The sequence below is a fragment of the Rhinopithecus bieti genome, unplaced genomic scaffold, assembly GCF_001698545.2.
Source record: "Rhinopithecus bieti isolate Rb0 unplaced genomic scaffold, ASM169854v2 scaffold_15834, whole genome shotgun sequence".
Lineage (NCBI taxonomy): Eukaryota > Metazoa > Chordata > Mammalia > Primates > Cercopithecidae > Rhinopithecus > Rhinopithecus bieti.
Genome location: NW_016808980.1, coordinates 161,194 through 178,292, shown reverse-complemented (window position 1 = coordinate 178,292; position 17,099 = coordinate 161,194).

Sequence of the window (17,099 nt, the reverse complement as noted above, 5' to 3'; positions counted from 1 at the left end):
GCTGCCAGCTGGCTATATGCAAGTTCTCTGAAAATTTCTATTGTATGAAAGGGATGGGGTCAATTTCAGCTCAAATTAAGGAAGCACTCCTAATAGGCTGGGTTGTCTAACCATGGAACTCAATGCCATGGTGGACAGTGAGCTCCCTTATATCACAGATGTTTAAAGAGAGGCTGGCTAGATGGTGTACAAAATGGGCATTGCAGAGGGGCCCTAGCATTGCATGGAAACTGGGCTGAACAACCACAGAAATTCATCTTTGTTTCTTGGTGTGTGTGTGTGTGTGTGTGTGTTTGTGTGTGTGTGTAGGTGGTTTGAACACTCTGGACACAAGCTCAAGCCACTGAGGCAAAGGCATGCAGCACAATTAGCAGGAATGCAACTTCCGGGCTTTGGAGCTGTCAGAGGGTGTGCCCAAGAGACAAGTCTGCTTCCTTCCGGCTCCCTGTCTTGGAATATTTTAATGACTGTCAGTCACCAATCCAACCCATCCCCAATGGCCTACTAGGTACCACATTGGGATGAGACTCATGCTACTTCCCCAGGCCAGCCAAGGAGCAATCCACACTGTTCCCCATCCCTGGCTGGCTGTTTTATGGTGCTTCAGCCCCTCCGCCCAGCTCCTGTGCCCTCATGAGCCTGGGGCTTTCTGTACAAAAGATGCAATGATATCTGTTCCCCACTAGCCATCCCCACAGTGAACAACTTCCCAGGCAATAGCAAATTGCCTGGGAACAAATCCATTTCAAAACAAATCCATTCCAAAAGGGCTTGTTTTTCTGGCAAATCAAATAAGAAATCCCACTCAAGACCTTTGAAAGTCCCCATCGATGAAAAAAATCCAGAGGGGTCAAAAGTGAAAGGCAGTTTTTAATCCAGTTTCACAGCAAAACCAGGCTCTTGGCTGCCTCCAAGCAGAATGCCTGCTCTCCTGCAGCTGTGGCCTCCATCCCAAATCAGCCTGTATACTGCATTCTCCAAGGAAAGCATTTGACAAGAGAGGGTTTATGCATGGTGGGTTGGGAGGAAGTGAGACTTCAACCTCAGGGTGAACCCAAGACTGATTGGTCTTTAGTTGTTTTACTATGAGGTTGGGCAGGATGATATGTTTGGATGGGTAGAATGAGCAGCCGCCTTCCTCTGAAACCAAAATAAAATAAAAACCAGTTTTCAAGATTCCTCCCAATTCCTCCCTGGAGGCTCTGCCCTGCAGAATCACTCAAGTTGCAGCAACACAAGGAAGCAACAATAAGATAATTCATGAAAATGTAGGAAACTCCCAATTCCGTCCCATTAGGATGCCCTCAACGGCCATGCAGGGATCTTCCCGTACTTCCTGCTTCCCTGAGCTAAACAAAGATTGGAAAGAGGCAGACAGCAGAGAAGATGCCCAAGAAACTCTGACATCTCCACAGCTTGGCTCCATCCCTTGGACTTCACTGGGGTTTGGGCCTCCCTTTTGGTTGAGCTGAGTGTGCCTGAGTGGGTGGGAACAGGGAGGATTCTCCAGGCCTATCTTGATTTCAGTCCAAGGTCAAAAATTGAGAATCTTATTTTCTGCACCAGGAACTCAGGGTTATCCCCAACCTATGCCCTTGGCACATGATGGTCATCCAACCTGTGTTTTTATGAGTGAGTGAATGTGTGACTGGTTGGCCTCTGAGTGGATGACTGAATGTGTGAATGTATGAGTGAATGGGGGAATTAACGAATCCCTACCTAACGGCGAAGAGAAGAAAAATGAGGAGCCCCTCTCCCACTGAAACCCATAACTGCCCCATCAATGTCATCTGTTCTTTGACTCACGATGACATCTCAATTTGATGCTTGTAGGCCCCAAGCTGATAAGGGCCACAGCCCTCTCAGAGCCACACTTCCTGGGGGCCCACAGGGCAGCTCTGGCCTCCTTCCTCCTCCCCTACCCTGCATTTCTCAGCCTCATGTTCTATTTTAGCTCACGCATGACCCATGGGGGTGACCACCAAGTGGTTTTCCAATGGACTAAGCCAAGGGTTCGAAGTTGGGACTTCCCTTGGTCTGGGACTTGCTGGGGCAGAAACACAGGAGCCAACATCTGGAAACTGGATCGCATTCCCTGAGCCATGAGAGTCCAGCTGGATATTAACGCCAGCCTGCCCTCCAGCTTTTAGAGCCGAAGATCTTTTTTCTGAGCCCCAAAGCTGTCATGATAGTATGCCCCCAGATCCCATCAGCTAAGACCCTGTCTCTCCCAGGAAGCCGTAGTGTGAGGTTGGGGCTTTTCTGCCAGTAAAGCCATTCTGATCACCCCACCCTTGACAGGGGCCAAGCCAATCACATTAGCCATAAATGACCAATGTCCTCAGCCACTCTTTTCTCGGGGGTGCATTTGTGGGTCCTATTCATCTCTCGTCAGTTAACGTCTCTAGTCCTTCCCGTAAAGGTGAAAACGAGCGTTGCGCATGTGCGCAACACACACACACACACACACACACACACACAAATCCCAGTGTCTTTTTATGCATGTGGTGAGATGAAATTGTGATCTTTGTGTGACCTCCAGCTGCTGTCTTGTCTTGTAAAATATGTCCAAATGTTTAAGAATTTCTAAGCAAATGGTCCTTTAATGAAGTCTGCAGAGTTCAATAAAAGGTATGGAAAAAACAAGCCTGGTGGAGTTTATTTTTTGGAGGGCACAGGGAGGCGAGATGGGAAGCGCTGTAAGGGGACTTGAATCGAGGATCCTGTCTCCAGTTGGCATCAGCTTTTTCTCTTCCCCCCGGAAGAGGGAGGACATGAAAATATAACTGGCTTGTCACCACTGCTGTGCAAGCCAGTGGTAGCCCACCCTATAGGACATTCATGAATCAAAGTTCCAACTCTGGTCATTTAGTTCTCATGTCAACTATGCCTGGGCATCTCATTAAAAACTATCTCACAATAGAAGGTATAAGCTCAAATGACTACTGGGGCAGAGCAAGTAACATAAATGAGTAAAGCAACCTAACTAAGAGACATGAGGGGGTGGTGGTGAGTGTGGTAAAAAAGAGAACACACACCCTATCTAAAGGGGTGAACACCATTCATCTCCAGCTGGTTGTTACCCCATAGAGATGTGGACCCAGCAATGCTAGATCTTTCTAAGAGAAGTCAGAAATCTGGATTTTTACAGGAAATACCCAACTTTTAAATGTTAGCAACTATGGCTAGGCATGCGGCTCACACCTGAAATCCCAGCACTTTGGGAGGCCAAGGCGGAGTTTGAGACCAACCTGGCCAACATTGTGAAATCCTGTTTCTACTAAAAAATAAAATAAATAAAAAATGAAAATAAATAAATATTAGTGACTAATTCCATTTTTTGTAGTCCTGTACTGGCCAAATGAAATATATCTGTAGGCAGACCAGAGCCCATAGGCTACCTTTCTGTGATCTCTGCCTTACTGATAGGGCTCAAAGATTTCTGTATTTGTGTTTTGACGGGGGGGTTGTTGTTGTTTTTGAAACATAGTCTCACTCTGTTGCCCAGGCTGGAGTGCAGTGGCACAATCTCTGCTCACTGCAGCCTCCACCTCTGGGGTTCAAGCAATTCTTGTGCCTCAGCCTCCAGATTAGCTGGGATTATAGGCACGTGCCACCACACTTGGCTAATTTTTTGTATTTTTTAATAGAGACGGGGTTTTGCCATGTTGGCCAGGCTAGTCTTGAACTCCTGGCCTCAAGTGATACACCCGCCTCAGCCTCTCAAAGTACAGGGATTACAGGCATGAGCCATGTGACCAGCCTTCTGCATTTATCTACTGCTGTGTAACAAATTACCCCACAAACTCTAGCAAGTTGAAGCATTTATGATCTCGTCATTTTTGTGGGTCAGGAATTCAGGAGCATCTTTAGCTGAGTGGTTCTGGCTAGGGATCTCTCACTAGGTTGCAATCAAGACACCAGCTGCAGTCCTCTGCTTGACTGGGATGAAAGACCTGTCTCTAAGGTGACTGAGGAGGCCTCAGTTCCTCACTGGCTGTTGGTGGAAGGCCTCTTTTGCTCACCATGTGGACTTCTCCATAGGGGTCTTGAATGTCCTCAGAGCATGGAAGCTGGCATCCCCCAGGGGCAGTGGTCCGAGAGAGAGGGGTAAGGAGAAAGGCGCAATGCGTCTTGTGGCCTAGTCTCAGAAATCAGAAACCATCACTCACACCAAATTCTATTTGTTAGCAGTGAGTCACCAAATCCAGTTCACACTTAGAGAGAGGTAATTCTACCTCTTGGAGAAAAAGGATCAAATATTTTGTGGACATATTTTAAAATCATTACCTTTCAAAAGCGCATTGAGTGAAAAGGGTAGTTTCCAGACTTTAGGATGTCATAACCCAGTAAAAAAAATTTTTATTCTTATTTGTCTAGAGATGTGGTCTCACTCTGACACCTAGGGTGGGGCACAATGGTGCAGTCTTAGCTCACTGCAGACTTGAAATCCTGGAGTCAAGCCACCCTTTTGCCTCAGCCTTCCAAGTAGCTGGGACTAGAAGTGCCTACCACCATGCCCAGATAATTTTTTATTCAGCTTAGGGAAGTGTATAAGCTTTGCTGACATTTTATTTTGCCAAGTAAAGATGTGGAAAAAGTGACTATCATGTACTATATATTATCTTAGTAAAACAAAGGATATATCAAACCCATCAAATACACAATCTCAGAATGAAGACCAACCTGAAAAAAACAAAACTTCTATTATGTCTTTCTCTCTCTTTCTTTCTCTTTCTTTCTTTCTTTCTCTTTCTCTCTCTCTCTCTCTCTCTCTCTCTCTCTCTCTCTCTCTCTCTCTTTCTTTCTTCCTTCCTTTCTTCCTTTCTTCCTTTCTTTCCCTTTTTTCTTGAGACTGAGTTTCACTCTGTCGCCCGGGCTGGAATGCAGTGGCACAGTCTCGGCTCACTGCAATCTCCGCCTCCCAGGTTCAGGCAATTCTCCTGCCTCAACCTCCTGAGTAGCTGGGATAACAGGCCCCCACCACCACGCCTGGCTAATTTTTGTATTTTTGGTAGAGAGGGGGTTTCACCATGTTGGCCAGGCTAGTCTCAAACTCCCGGCCTCAGGTGATCCGCCCGCCTTGCTCTCCCAAAGTGCTGGGATTACAGGTGTGAGCCACCACACCCAGTCTTATTATGTTTTTTTAATAGATCAAACCTTCTCAAACTCAGCACTACTGACATTTAGGGCCAACTCATGCTCTGTTGTGGGGTCTGCCTTGGGCACTGTAGGGTGTTTAGCAACATCTTTGACCTCTACCCACCAGATGCCAGTAATACGTCCCCCCAATTGCAACAACCAAAAATGTGTCCAGAAATTGCTAGATGTCCCCTGGGAGACATCATCTCCAGTGAAGAAGAGGTACAAAAATCTCAAATCCAAAAGGTGCAATGAAAAGTGAAATTTCCCTTACACCCCTGCACCCCGTCCTGCTGTCCCTAGAGGCAATTACTGCCACCAGTTTCTCACGTATCCTTCCAGAGATCATTTCTGCAAACACACACACACATACATATACCCGATGTGTAGCGTGTGTGTTGTTTTGTTTTGCTTTGTTTTATTTTACCCCATACAAATAGTAAAAGTACCATATACCCTGCTCTGTATCTTGGTTTTTTCATTTAATGTATCTTGGAAATCTATTCTGTATTAATACACGAAGAGCCTCCTCATTCTTTCATAAGCCTATGTTGTGTTCTATTATACGTGGTAATTGCCAGTCTTCTACTCCTGAATGTTCAGTTGCTTTCAACTTTTGCTATAACAAACAGTGCTGAAATGAATGGCCTGTCAGCCATTCCTCTGGGCTCTGCCTTCAAAATAGAACTGGGATCTGCATTTCTTGCTCCTCCAGTGCTGCAGCTTAGGGCCAGGCCACCATTGTTTATTGCCTTCATATTGTACTGTGTCCAGACCAGCTTCCCTATTTCTGCCCTTGATCTTTCAGGTTCTTCTCAACATAATGGCCAGAGGGGTCCTGTCAAGCTCTGTCAGTCTGATCATGTCACTTTGCCATCAAAACCTTCCAAAGGCTTTCCATCACATGTTTAAAGCTTTCCGTCACATGTTAAATAAAGGCTTTCCGTCACATGTTAAATAAAGTCCAATGTCACTGGCTTGGCCTGCAAATCCCTGCATCCACTGGCTCCTGCATGCATGCCTCTCTATTTCATCTCCCATGGCTCTCACCCAAGGGTGCCTGCTCTAACATCCCGGTCTCCCCACTCTTTCTCAGACACACCCACTGTGGGCCCACCTAATGAAGTAGCCACATTCTGATCCCCTTCCAGTCCCCTCTCCCCTCTGTAATCTGTGCACAGAGCACTGAGATGACTGGCCCAAGATCACCCAGCTAAGAAGGGGCGAAACTGATTTTTTTTTTTCTTTTTGAGAGAGAGTACTGCTCTGTCGCCCAGGCTGGAGTACAGTGGTGTGATCTCAGCTCACCGCAAACTCTGCCTCCTGGATTCAAGAAATTCTCCCGCCTCAGCCTCCTGAGTAACTGGGATTACAGGCGTGTGCCATCACGCCCAGCTAATTTTTGTATTTTTAGTAGAGATGGGATTTCGCCATGTTGGCCAGGCTGATCTCAAACTCCTGACCTCAAGTAATCCACCACCTTGGCCTCCCAAAGTGCCGGGGTTACAGGCGTGAGCCACAGCACCCAGCCAAAACTGGGGTTTTAACTCAAACCTATCCGATTTTACCAGATTGCTGCCTCTACCAAAAAGATCAAGCATGATAATTCATGAGATTGGCTGTGCAGGGTTAAAGAAAGATGGGTCTGGAACTCAATTGCCTGAGTTCAAAATCCTGACTGCTCCACTTACTGGCAATTGGCACCGAGGAGGTCTCTAGCATCCTTGCTTCAATGTCCCCATCTGCAGAATGAGGTTAAGTCACTTTAGCAACCGTTAGGTTTTAAGCCCCTCAGGACTAGTAACAAGATAAGGAGATCCAGGCAGTAATGTACACATGTGGGAGGTTGGATCCTATCTTTACTTGAAATTTTGACATTTTGTTTATGGATTTGGGCATTAATTTTTATTTTTTTAAATATTACAGACAGGGTGCAGTGGCTCATGCCTATAATCCCAATACTTTGGAGGCCAAGGCAGGAGGATCTCTTGAGCCCAGGAGTTCAAGACCAGCCTGGGCAACGTAGTGAAACCCCATCTCTATAAGAAATACCAAAATTAGGCTGGGCACGGTGTCTCACGCCTGTAATTCCAGCACTTTGGGAGGCCGAGGCGGGCAGATCACGAGTCTTCCTGAGAGATCGCGGCCATCCTGGCCAACGTGGTGAAATCCCATGTCTACTAAAAATACAAAAATTAGCTGGATGTGGTGGCGTGTGCCTGTAGCCCCAGCTACTCAGGAGGTTGAGGCAGGAGAATCACTTGAACCCAGGAGGCAGAGGTTGCAGTGAGCTGAGATCGCACCACTGCACTCCAGCGTGGTGAAAGAGTGAGATTCTTGTCTCCAAAAAAAAAAAAAAAAAAATTAGCCGGGTGTGGTGGTGTGTGCCTGTAGTCTCAGCTACTTGGGAGGCTGAGGCAGGAGGATCTTTTGAGCCTAGGAGTTCAAGGCTGCAGTAAGCCATGATCACACCACTGCACTCCAGCATGGGTGACAGATTGAGACCCTGTCCCCGTCCCCCGCAAAAAAAGGCAGTAAAATGTTCCTTATTTTGACTTCTGAGGTTTTGTGTGTGTGTGTGAACATGTTATGTGACATAGCATGATTCCTGAGTTGTTGGTACCCCCTTAGGTCTTGCATATTTTGATATTTTGAAGATGAAGCACTCAGCAAAGCAAATCCCTGCCTTCAAGAGACACACATCCCAGTGGGGGAGGCTGCCAATAAACAGATAAAAATATATGACACTTCTGGTGTTAAGAAGAAAAATGAAGTTGGGTAAAGAGACAGAGGCATGGGGCTAAGAATAGTACCCCTCACACAAGAGTTGGTGTAAAGATTAAAAGAAATAATCCATGCAAAGGGCCTCGTACAGAGGCTGGCACCATATGTGCTATGGAAACATTGGCCACCGATGTGATTTCCATGCTGGGCTCGAGGTTCAAGACTCCGGAGCTCTGCCCCCAGGAGCTTTCAGCATGGGGTAGCATTTCATGAACTGTGTATCAGGACCCACTGGGGCAGCAGCTCTCAAACTCTGTGTGCCATGGACCCTCTCACAAGTCCAATGAAACCCACAGACTCCCTTCTCAGACTCAGAATAATACTTATATGCCAATACATAAGAGATTTTTCCCTCTCTCTCTCTTTTTTTTTTTTTTTCTTTTTTTTAAAGAGACAGGGTCTCACTCTGTCACCCAAGCAGTAGTGCAGTGGCATGATCATGGCTCACTGCAGTTTCGATCTTTCCGGCTCAAGCAATCCTCCCACCTCAGCCTCCCAGGTAGCAGGGACTACAGGGGCTTGCCACCACACTCAGTTATTTTTTAAGAGACGGGGTCTCTTATTATTTTTTGTAGAAACAGGGTCTCACTATGTTGCCCAAGCTGCTCTCCGGACTCCTGGCCTCAAGTGATTTTCCTGCCTTGGCCTCCCAAGTGCTGGGATTATGGGCGTGAGCCACTGCACCTGGCCAAATACATAGGTTTACAGAGGAAACCTACTGAAATGCAATTATCAAAATATTTTAGATGTGTGATGTAGTAATACAAGTGCTTCTTTATTAACAAATTAAATAACAAGATAGGGCCAGGCCTGGTGCTCATACCTGTAATCCTAGCACTTTGGGAGGCTGAGGCAGGAGGATCACTTGAGGCCAGGAATTCAAGCCTTCAGTGAGCTCTGACTGAGCCACTGAACTCCAGCCTGGATAACACAGCGAGACACTGTCTCAAATAAATAAAAAGATCTAGCACTAAGTATAGTACCGACCACAATTTTGAGGTAGTGAAGATCATAAATGTTGTTTTGAGATATCTGCAACAACCATAATGAGATACAAAACAATCTGTGATTTTTCTTCTAGAGACAAGATCTTACTCTGTCGCTCCAGCTGATGTACAATGGCATGATCATAGTTCACTGCAGCCTTAAACTCCTGGGCTCAAGCAATCCTCCCACCTCAGCCTCCTGAGTAACTGGGACTGCGGGTGCATGCCACCACTCCCAGCCTGTGACTTTTGTGTGTATGACAATGTCACTGGAACATATTACTATGATTTGTTGCCTATATTCACACCTAAAGGAAGTGCTATATTTCACCTAGAGGTCAGTAAAAATAAAATTACACAGTTTTGTTCTACACAAGTTTGTAGACCCAGATTATGAACTCCTGCATTTGGGGGTTTTGACATATGTTTCATGGGTCATGACTAGCAATTTTGTAACGAAAGAATAAAATAGACTGGAGTAGAATAAACTAGAATCAAATCGAAGTCAGCATGCATTGCTCATAAAAGGTAAGTACAGATTCATGAAACTTTCATGTCAATTGTGCGTGTGTGTGTGTGTGTGTTACAGGTCATGCTACAAAATATACTTCATCCTGAAACGTAGTCAAAAACATCTGGAACACAATGGTGTGCAGGCACGCAGGCCCAGCTCAGCCACTGCCACATTGCAGGCACCCGCAAACATCCCTGTCCTTCCCTCTGATCCCTGTCAGCCTTGGCTTGGTCCCTGTCTGCTCTCCTGCCCACGCACAAGTATGCACATCAGATTCAAGCTTATAAAAGGGCATGTTGTCAGTGGCTGCACAGTTTCCCCCCTCCTTGGGGAGAGGAGCAGGTGTGGCAATACCCATGTCTTGAGCTCATCGCCTGTTTGAGGACCTGTCCCTCCTGATGACCACATGGCCCCACAGCAAATATTAGGAGAGCCAGCTGGTGGCATGTCTGAAGGTACCAGACTGCAAAGGCCTGGGGCTAATGAAACCACCTCTGATGAGACACTGTAGGGAACTAAGGCAGCGCAGATGTTTCTGTGCTTTTCTGTACATGTGTGCATTCTTATTCCTAATCCTAGCTATCGAAGGGGATAGCCTGGGAGAGGGAACGTGGATCACAAGAAGAAACTTCTAACAGAATGTACTCTCCAGTCTCCTGAATGCAAAGGAGTTTGACACTCTGCAGATAGGAGGTGAAGGAACTAATGATTCCATTCAGATGTGTGGGCAATTAACTCTGTACTAATAAGCAAGAAACTGGTAAAGGGAAAAGATAAGCTTTGTGTCAGGGTTGGGGCTGTGGGATGGGGAGTCAAGCTGCAGCTCAGCCTGGTGGTTCAGCATAGAAACTTTGGGGTCTGAAACATCTGAGTTCAGACCCTGGCTACCCCACTTATTTGGTGTGTGATTTAGGACCAGTCATTTTCTCTCTCTGGACCTTGATTTTCTAGTCTGTCAAATGGGGGAAATAATAGCACCTACTTCAAGGGGCTGCTGCTGAGGCTTCAGTGGAAGGATATGAAGTGCTTATGAACAGGTATTGAGTGTTCAATAACGGTAGCTCTCATCCTAACCATCTCTATTATCCCACTGCAGCCTGGGGCCTAGCTATGTTCCTTAATGGGGATCTATGCCAGGCGCGGTGGCTCACACCTGTAATCCCAGCACTTTGGGAGGCCGAGGCAGGTGAACCACCTGAGGTCAGGAGTTCAAGACCAGCCTGGCCAACATGGTGAAACTCTGTCTCTACTAATAATACAAAAGTTAGCCAGGCGTGGTGGCAGACGCCTGTAATCCCAGCTACTTGGGAGGCTGAGGCAGGAGAATCACTTGATTCCAGGAGGCGGAGGTTGCAGTGAACCAAGATCATGCCATTGCACTCCAGCCTGGGTGACAAGAGCAAGATTCCATCTCAAAAAAAAAAAAAAAGTTGGGGGGGGCGGATCTATGTTCAGGCTCAGCATCTCACAGTGCCAGAAATCACAAAGAACATAAAATCAAACCAGTTAACATTTACTCAGCATCTACTGGGTGCCAGACACTGCTCCAAGCACTAATTAACATTTGCTAATTTCTTAGCAACAACCCTATGAAATACAACCTATGAAGTCATTATCAGAGAAGTCATCACGAAATTATCATCATCAATGACGCTGTGAAATTACCACAATCCTTAGTTTACAGATGAAGAACTGTATTCATTACCTATTGCTGTGTAACAAATTATCCCAACACTTAGCAGCTTAAAACAACAATCGTCACTGACATTTCACACAGTTTCTGTGGCTCAGGTATTTGAGAATGGCTTAGCTGGATGGTTCCTGTACAGACTCTCTTAAGAAGCTACAGTCAAGACAGATGTCGGCCAGGGCCAGGCGCAGTGGCTCATGCCTGTAATCCCAGCACTTTGGGAAGCTGAGGCAGGAGGATCACTTGAGGCCAGGAGTTTGAGACCAACCTGGGCAGCACAGTGAGACCCCATCTCTACAAAATAAAATAAAATAACCGGGCATGCTGGTACACGCCTGGAGTCCCAGCTACGTGGAAAGCTGAGGTGGGAGGATGGCTTGAGCCCAAGAGTTCAAGGCTGAAGTGAGCTACGATTGTGCCATTGCACTCCAGCTTGGGCAACAGAGCAAGATTCCATCTCTTAAAAAAAAAAAAAAAAGTCCCAGAGCTGACATTCTCCGGGGGCTTACTGGACTGCAGGGTCTGCCTTTAAGAGGGCTCCCTCACATGTTGGCATTTTGATGTGGAGCTACTGGCAGGAGGCCTCAATTCTTCAGCACATGAATCTCTCCACAGAGCTTCTTGAGTGTCCTTACAACATAGGTGCTGGCTTCTCCCAGAATGAGTGATCCAAGAGAAAGAGAGAAGCCATAATGTCTTTTCCCCAAAATATTTTATTGCAGTAAAACACACATAACATAAAATTTACCATTTTAACCATTTTTAGCTGTACACTTCCGTGATATTGAGTATGTTGACTTTTTTGTGCAACCAGCAGCACCATCTATTTCCAGAACTTTTTTATCTTCCCAAACTGAAACTTCATACCCACTAAACAGTAACTCTCTACTCTTCCCCCACAGCCCCTGGCAACCACCTCTCCATTTTCTGTATCTATGAACTTGATTATTCTGGGTATCTCATATAAATGGAATCATATAATATGTAACCTTTTGTGTCTGGCTTATTTCACGGAGCATAATGTCCTCCAAGTTCATCTGTGTTGTAGCATACTCCAGAATGTCCTTCCTTTTTAAAGCTGAATAATATTCCATTGTGAGAATATCCTTTATTATCTAGCTGTGGAAGTCACACACACTGTCACTTCCAAAATACCTTGTTGGTCCCACAGGTCAGCCCTATTCACTGCCAAAGAGGGTCGCACAAACGAGTGAGTGCCGGAAGGTCAGAGTCATTGGAGCCATCTTGGAGCCCAGCTGCCACAGAGCCAAGGCCCAAGAGGTTTCGTAATTTACCAAAGGCCATGCAGCAGGCCAGGGACAGCCCCAGGATTTGAGCCCAGATTGCATAATACCGGTGTGATGTGTGACCACCCTACTGTAGGTGATAACTACAGAGGTATCACTGCCCCTCTATCCACACCTCCACATGGCTTCCGCTGGTAAAAGAAGAGGTAACTAGAGAAGTGGAGACCCCCTGGACAGGTCAGAAGCCCTGGAGTAGAGTCTCAATTCTTTTGTTTGTTTGTTTGTTTGTTTGTTTGTTTGAGACAGTATCGCTGTGTCGCCCAGGCTGGAGTGCAGTGGTGCAGTCTCGGCTTACTGCAACCTCCATCTCCCAGGTTCAAGCGATTCTCCTGCCTCAGCCTCCCAAGTGGCTGGGACTACAGGTGTACGCCACCACACCTGGCTAACTGTTATAGTTTTTTATTTTAGTAGAAACGGGGTCTCACCATATTGCCAAGGCTGGTCTCAAACTCCCGGGCTCAAGCGATCTACCTGCCTCAGCTTCTCAACGTACTGAGATTATAGGCGTGGGCCACTGCACCAGTGGAGTCTCAGTGCTGACACTAATTCACCATTTGACCTTGGGTAAGGCACAGCCCATCTCCAGTCCTCAGTTTTTTTCGTTGTCAGGGAGAGGCAATAATAGCTACTTCCCACATTTGAGGTAAATGAACAGAATGAATGCATCGTATAAAGCTTAGTCCACAGACTGATATGCAGAAATAATACATTAACTTCTTCTACATTTTAAAAAAATGTTTTATTTTTTTACTCGGTAATAATTTCACGTGGTGCCCAATGGGAAAGGTATAAAAGGATCTGCAAAGAAAATCTCCCTTTTTTTTTCTTCTTTGAAACAGAGTCTCTGTCACCCAGGCTGGAGTGCAGTGGTGCCACTACAGCTCACTGCAGCCTCAAACTCTCAGGCTTAGGTGATCCTCCAACCTCAGCCTCCTAGGTAGCTGGGACTACAGGCATGCACCACCAGACTCAGCTAATTTTGAAGGGTTTTTTTGTAGAGACAGGGTTTGGCCACGTTGCCCAGGCTGGTCTCAAACTCCTGGACTCAGTTCAAGGGATCCACTCGCTTCAGCCTCCCAAAGTGCTGGGATTACAGGTGTGAGCCACCATGCCTGGCCCGAAAATTTCCCTCTTACCCCATCCTTTGGCCACCCAGTTTCCCTTTGCAGAGGCAACCGCTGTTCCTAGTGTCTTGTTGAAATATCACACTTCTGCTGGGCGCAGTGGCTCACACCTGTAATCCCAGCACTTTGGGAGGCCGAGGCGGGCAGAACACGAGGTCAGGAGATTGAGACCATCCTGGTTAACACGGTGAAACCCCGTTTCTACCAAAAAATAAAAAAAAAAAACTAGCCAGGCGAGGTGGCGGGTGCCTGTAGTCCCAGCTACTCGGCAGGCTGAGGCAGGAGAATGGCGTAAACCCGGGAGGCGGAGCTTGCAGTGAGCTGAGATCACGCCACTGCACTCCAGCCTGGGCGACAGAGCAAGACTCCGTCTCAAAAAAAAAAAAAAGAAATATCACACTTCTTTATTTCCTTAAAACAACCTAATTTCCAAGGACCTGCTGAGTTGGAGATAAGGTAAGCTGAGCCCTTCTTGGGGCAGAGGAGCCTAGGTCTCACCTGGCATCAAGGCAAGGATGGTGGAGGGGGCAGGCATTTCTAGTTATCCATTATCTAGCCACGTCAGTGACTTTGGAGATGCCCCTTGTTCCAGGCATGTAGAATCCTCAGAGCCAAGTAAAGGGAGGAGCCAAAACCTGAGCACTACATTACTCCAGTAAGTCCAGGGAGTTGGTCCTCAAAGCATTAAAGAGAACCTCAAAATTGCAAGCATGAAACTCCCCAACAATGATGGATGGTGCTGCCTCTCACTATGCATTACTTCAAATTTTAACTGTGGACAGCGTGGAGATATTAAAAGTTCTTAAGCTATAATGTAAAGTTAAAAATAAATAAACTCTAGACACAGCTTAGGTACTGCATCTTTCAGGAGGCTTTGCTCATCTTTTCTCCTATCAAAAGCTGTTAGGTTATGAAAAGCAATTGCAGTTCTTGCCATCACTTTCAATGGCAAGAACCGCAATTACTTTTGCACGAACCTAATAGGTCAGGTGCTTTCTCTGGGCTCCCACAGCCTCCAGAGCCTCCCCCATCACAGATTTCACAGCACAAGGCTTTAACTCCCAGTGGCTTCAGTTAGCTGGTTAAACTAGCAGAGTGGGGAGCCAGATGGCCTGGCCACAATCTTGGCTCCTCTGTTTTCTGATTGTATGGCCCTAAGCAAGCTATTTCACCTCTCCATGCCTCATGAACTGGTACAAATAATAGTTCCGAGGGCTATAGTTAGGATTAAATCTGATGTCTGTTTGCGAAATCCTTGTCACACTCAATAAATGTTTGTTACTATGGTGCTTTCCTCTCTGTGCCAGACCACGAGTTCCATGCGGCAACAATCTTCTCTTTTTTTTTTTTTAAATTGAGACAGAGTCTCACTGTGTCACCCAGGCTGGAGTGCAGTGGCACGAGATCAGCTCACTGTAACCTCCACCTCCCAGGTTCAAGCAATTCTTGTGCCTCAGCCTCCTGGGATTACAGGCACGTGCCACCACACCTGGCTAATTTTTGCATCCTTAGTAGAGACAGTTTCACCATGTTGGCCAGGCTGGTCTCAAACTCCCGACCTCAAGTGATCCACCTGCCTTGGCCTCCCAAATTGCTGGGATTACAGGCATGAGCCACCATGCCTGGCCTCTTATCTTTTTCTTACCTGTGTTTCCAGCACCCAGAATAGAGCCTGGCACCAGACAGGCACTCAGAAAGGGTTTGCTGAATGAGTGCAGGCATTCATTCCACAAGTATTTATTAAGGTGCTTAAGAAATCTGTCTCTCTGAGCCAGATCCTAGGGGGCCAAAGCTGAAGGAGACATGTAGTCTGTGCTCTAATGGTGTTTATACTCTCATGGAAAAGACAGCCAATAAATCAATAGGCAAATAACTAAACAAGAAAATATAAGCTATTGCTCAGTGTGATGGAGAAAATGAAATGGGTGTGATACAGAGTCACTAGAGAGTGTTTCTCCAGATGGGCAATCAAGGAAGGCCTCCCTAAGGTGGTGACTGTGAGACAAGACATGGAAGGAGCTAGCCACGGGAAGAGATAGGAGAACAACCTTTCAGGCAGAGAGCACGGCTAGTGCAAAGGCCCTGAGCCAGGAATGCTCTCAGGAGGCCAGCCGGACTGAAAAAGGATGAGGGAGGAGAGTGGTGGGCAGGAGCAGGGAGGTTAGCAGGGGTCCATCACGCAGCCCCCTCGTCAAGCAGATTAAGCAGACTGGAGTTCCCTCTGAGAGCAGTGAGCAGCCATTGGGAAGGTTTTAGTGGGGGAGGGGTGCCAACACCCCCCTTGCATCCAGGAGCCCCCTACACAATAGGAACGGTCCCAGCCTAAATCTGGAGGCATCTGCTTCTTGAGGCAGCATCTGAGCTCAGCCTAGAGGGCTAGGCCTATGAACTGCTGCCATCCGTCCTTGTCTCTGCCACGTCTCAAGTTAGGCTCGAGGCCCCATTAATATAAATGAGGCCCTTTGCTGACTCAATTTCCAAATGAGTCCAGACGTTCAAGCTCTCTATTCCAGGAAATGTGAAATTTATGTAACGAAAATTAAAAGAGAAACTGGGGAAGCGCCTCCTTAAGTGCCTGCTTCCTGGGTAAGCGAGCCAGTTCTGTGTGTCTGGCAGAAGATGGATGAAGGTGCCATCAAGGGCTGCTGGGAGCCTGTGGCCATCAGGGAGGATGGGAGCAGGGTGGCAGGGGAGCCCCCTGGGTCCCCTTTCTTCCCTCAAAGAGGGAGCCATGGTAAGAATGGAAAACCAACATTATGTCCTCACTCATAAGTGGGAGCTAAGCTATGAGGATGGAAAGGCATAAGAATGATACAATGAACTTTGGGAACTTGGGGGCACAAGGTGGGCAGTGGGTGAGGGATGGAAAACTATAAACTGGATTCAGTGTATACTGCTCTGGTGAAGTGTATACCGCCCAACATTTCACAAATCACCACTAAAGAACTTACTCATTTAACCAAATACCACCTATTCCCCAAAAACCTATGAAATTTAAAAAAAAAAATCTAAAAAAAAAGAGAGCCCTGGTAACAATAGTTTATGTTCATTGCCACATGTCTAGCCTTTTTCTGAGTACTTTACTTACATGGATCATCTCATGACAACATGATGGGGTAAGCACTACCCTTTTTTCAGATGGGAAACTGAGGCTCATATTGGAGAAATGACTTGATCAAGGTCACAGAGCAAAACAGTGGCCATAACAGGACTCGGGTCTATGTCACTAATACTCACACAAACCCTCTTGTCCAGAGCTCAGACCATGTGGAATGGCAGAAAGGCTCAGGAGTAGAGACCTGGGCTTGAGTTCAAGCTCCAACTACCAACCTGCTGTGTGAACTTGGATAAGTCACCTCCCTTTCTGAAGATGAGTTCTTTTACAATCAGAGCCCCTTCCCAATGGGATTCATCTCTGAATTAAAGGAAAAAATGTACAAAGATGCCAAGCACAGGATTTCAGCTTCTCTCTCAAACTGACTTTTAAGAAGAAAAACAAGGCCAGGCGCGGTGGCTCACGCCTGTAATCCCAGCACTTTGGGAGGTCGAGGC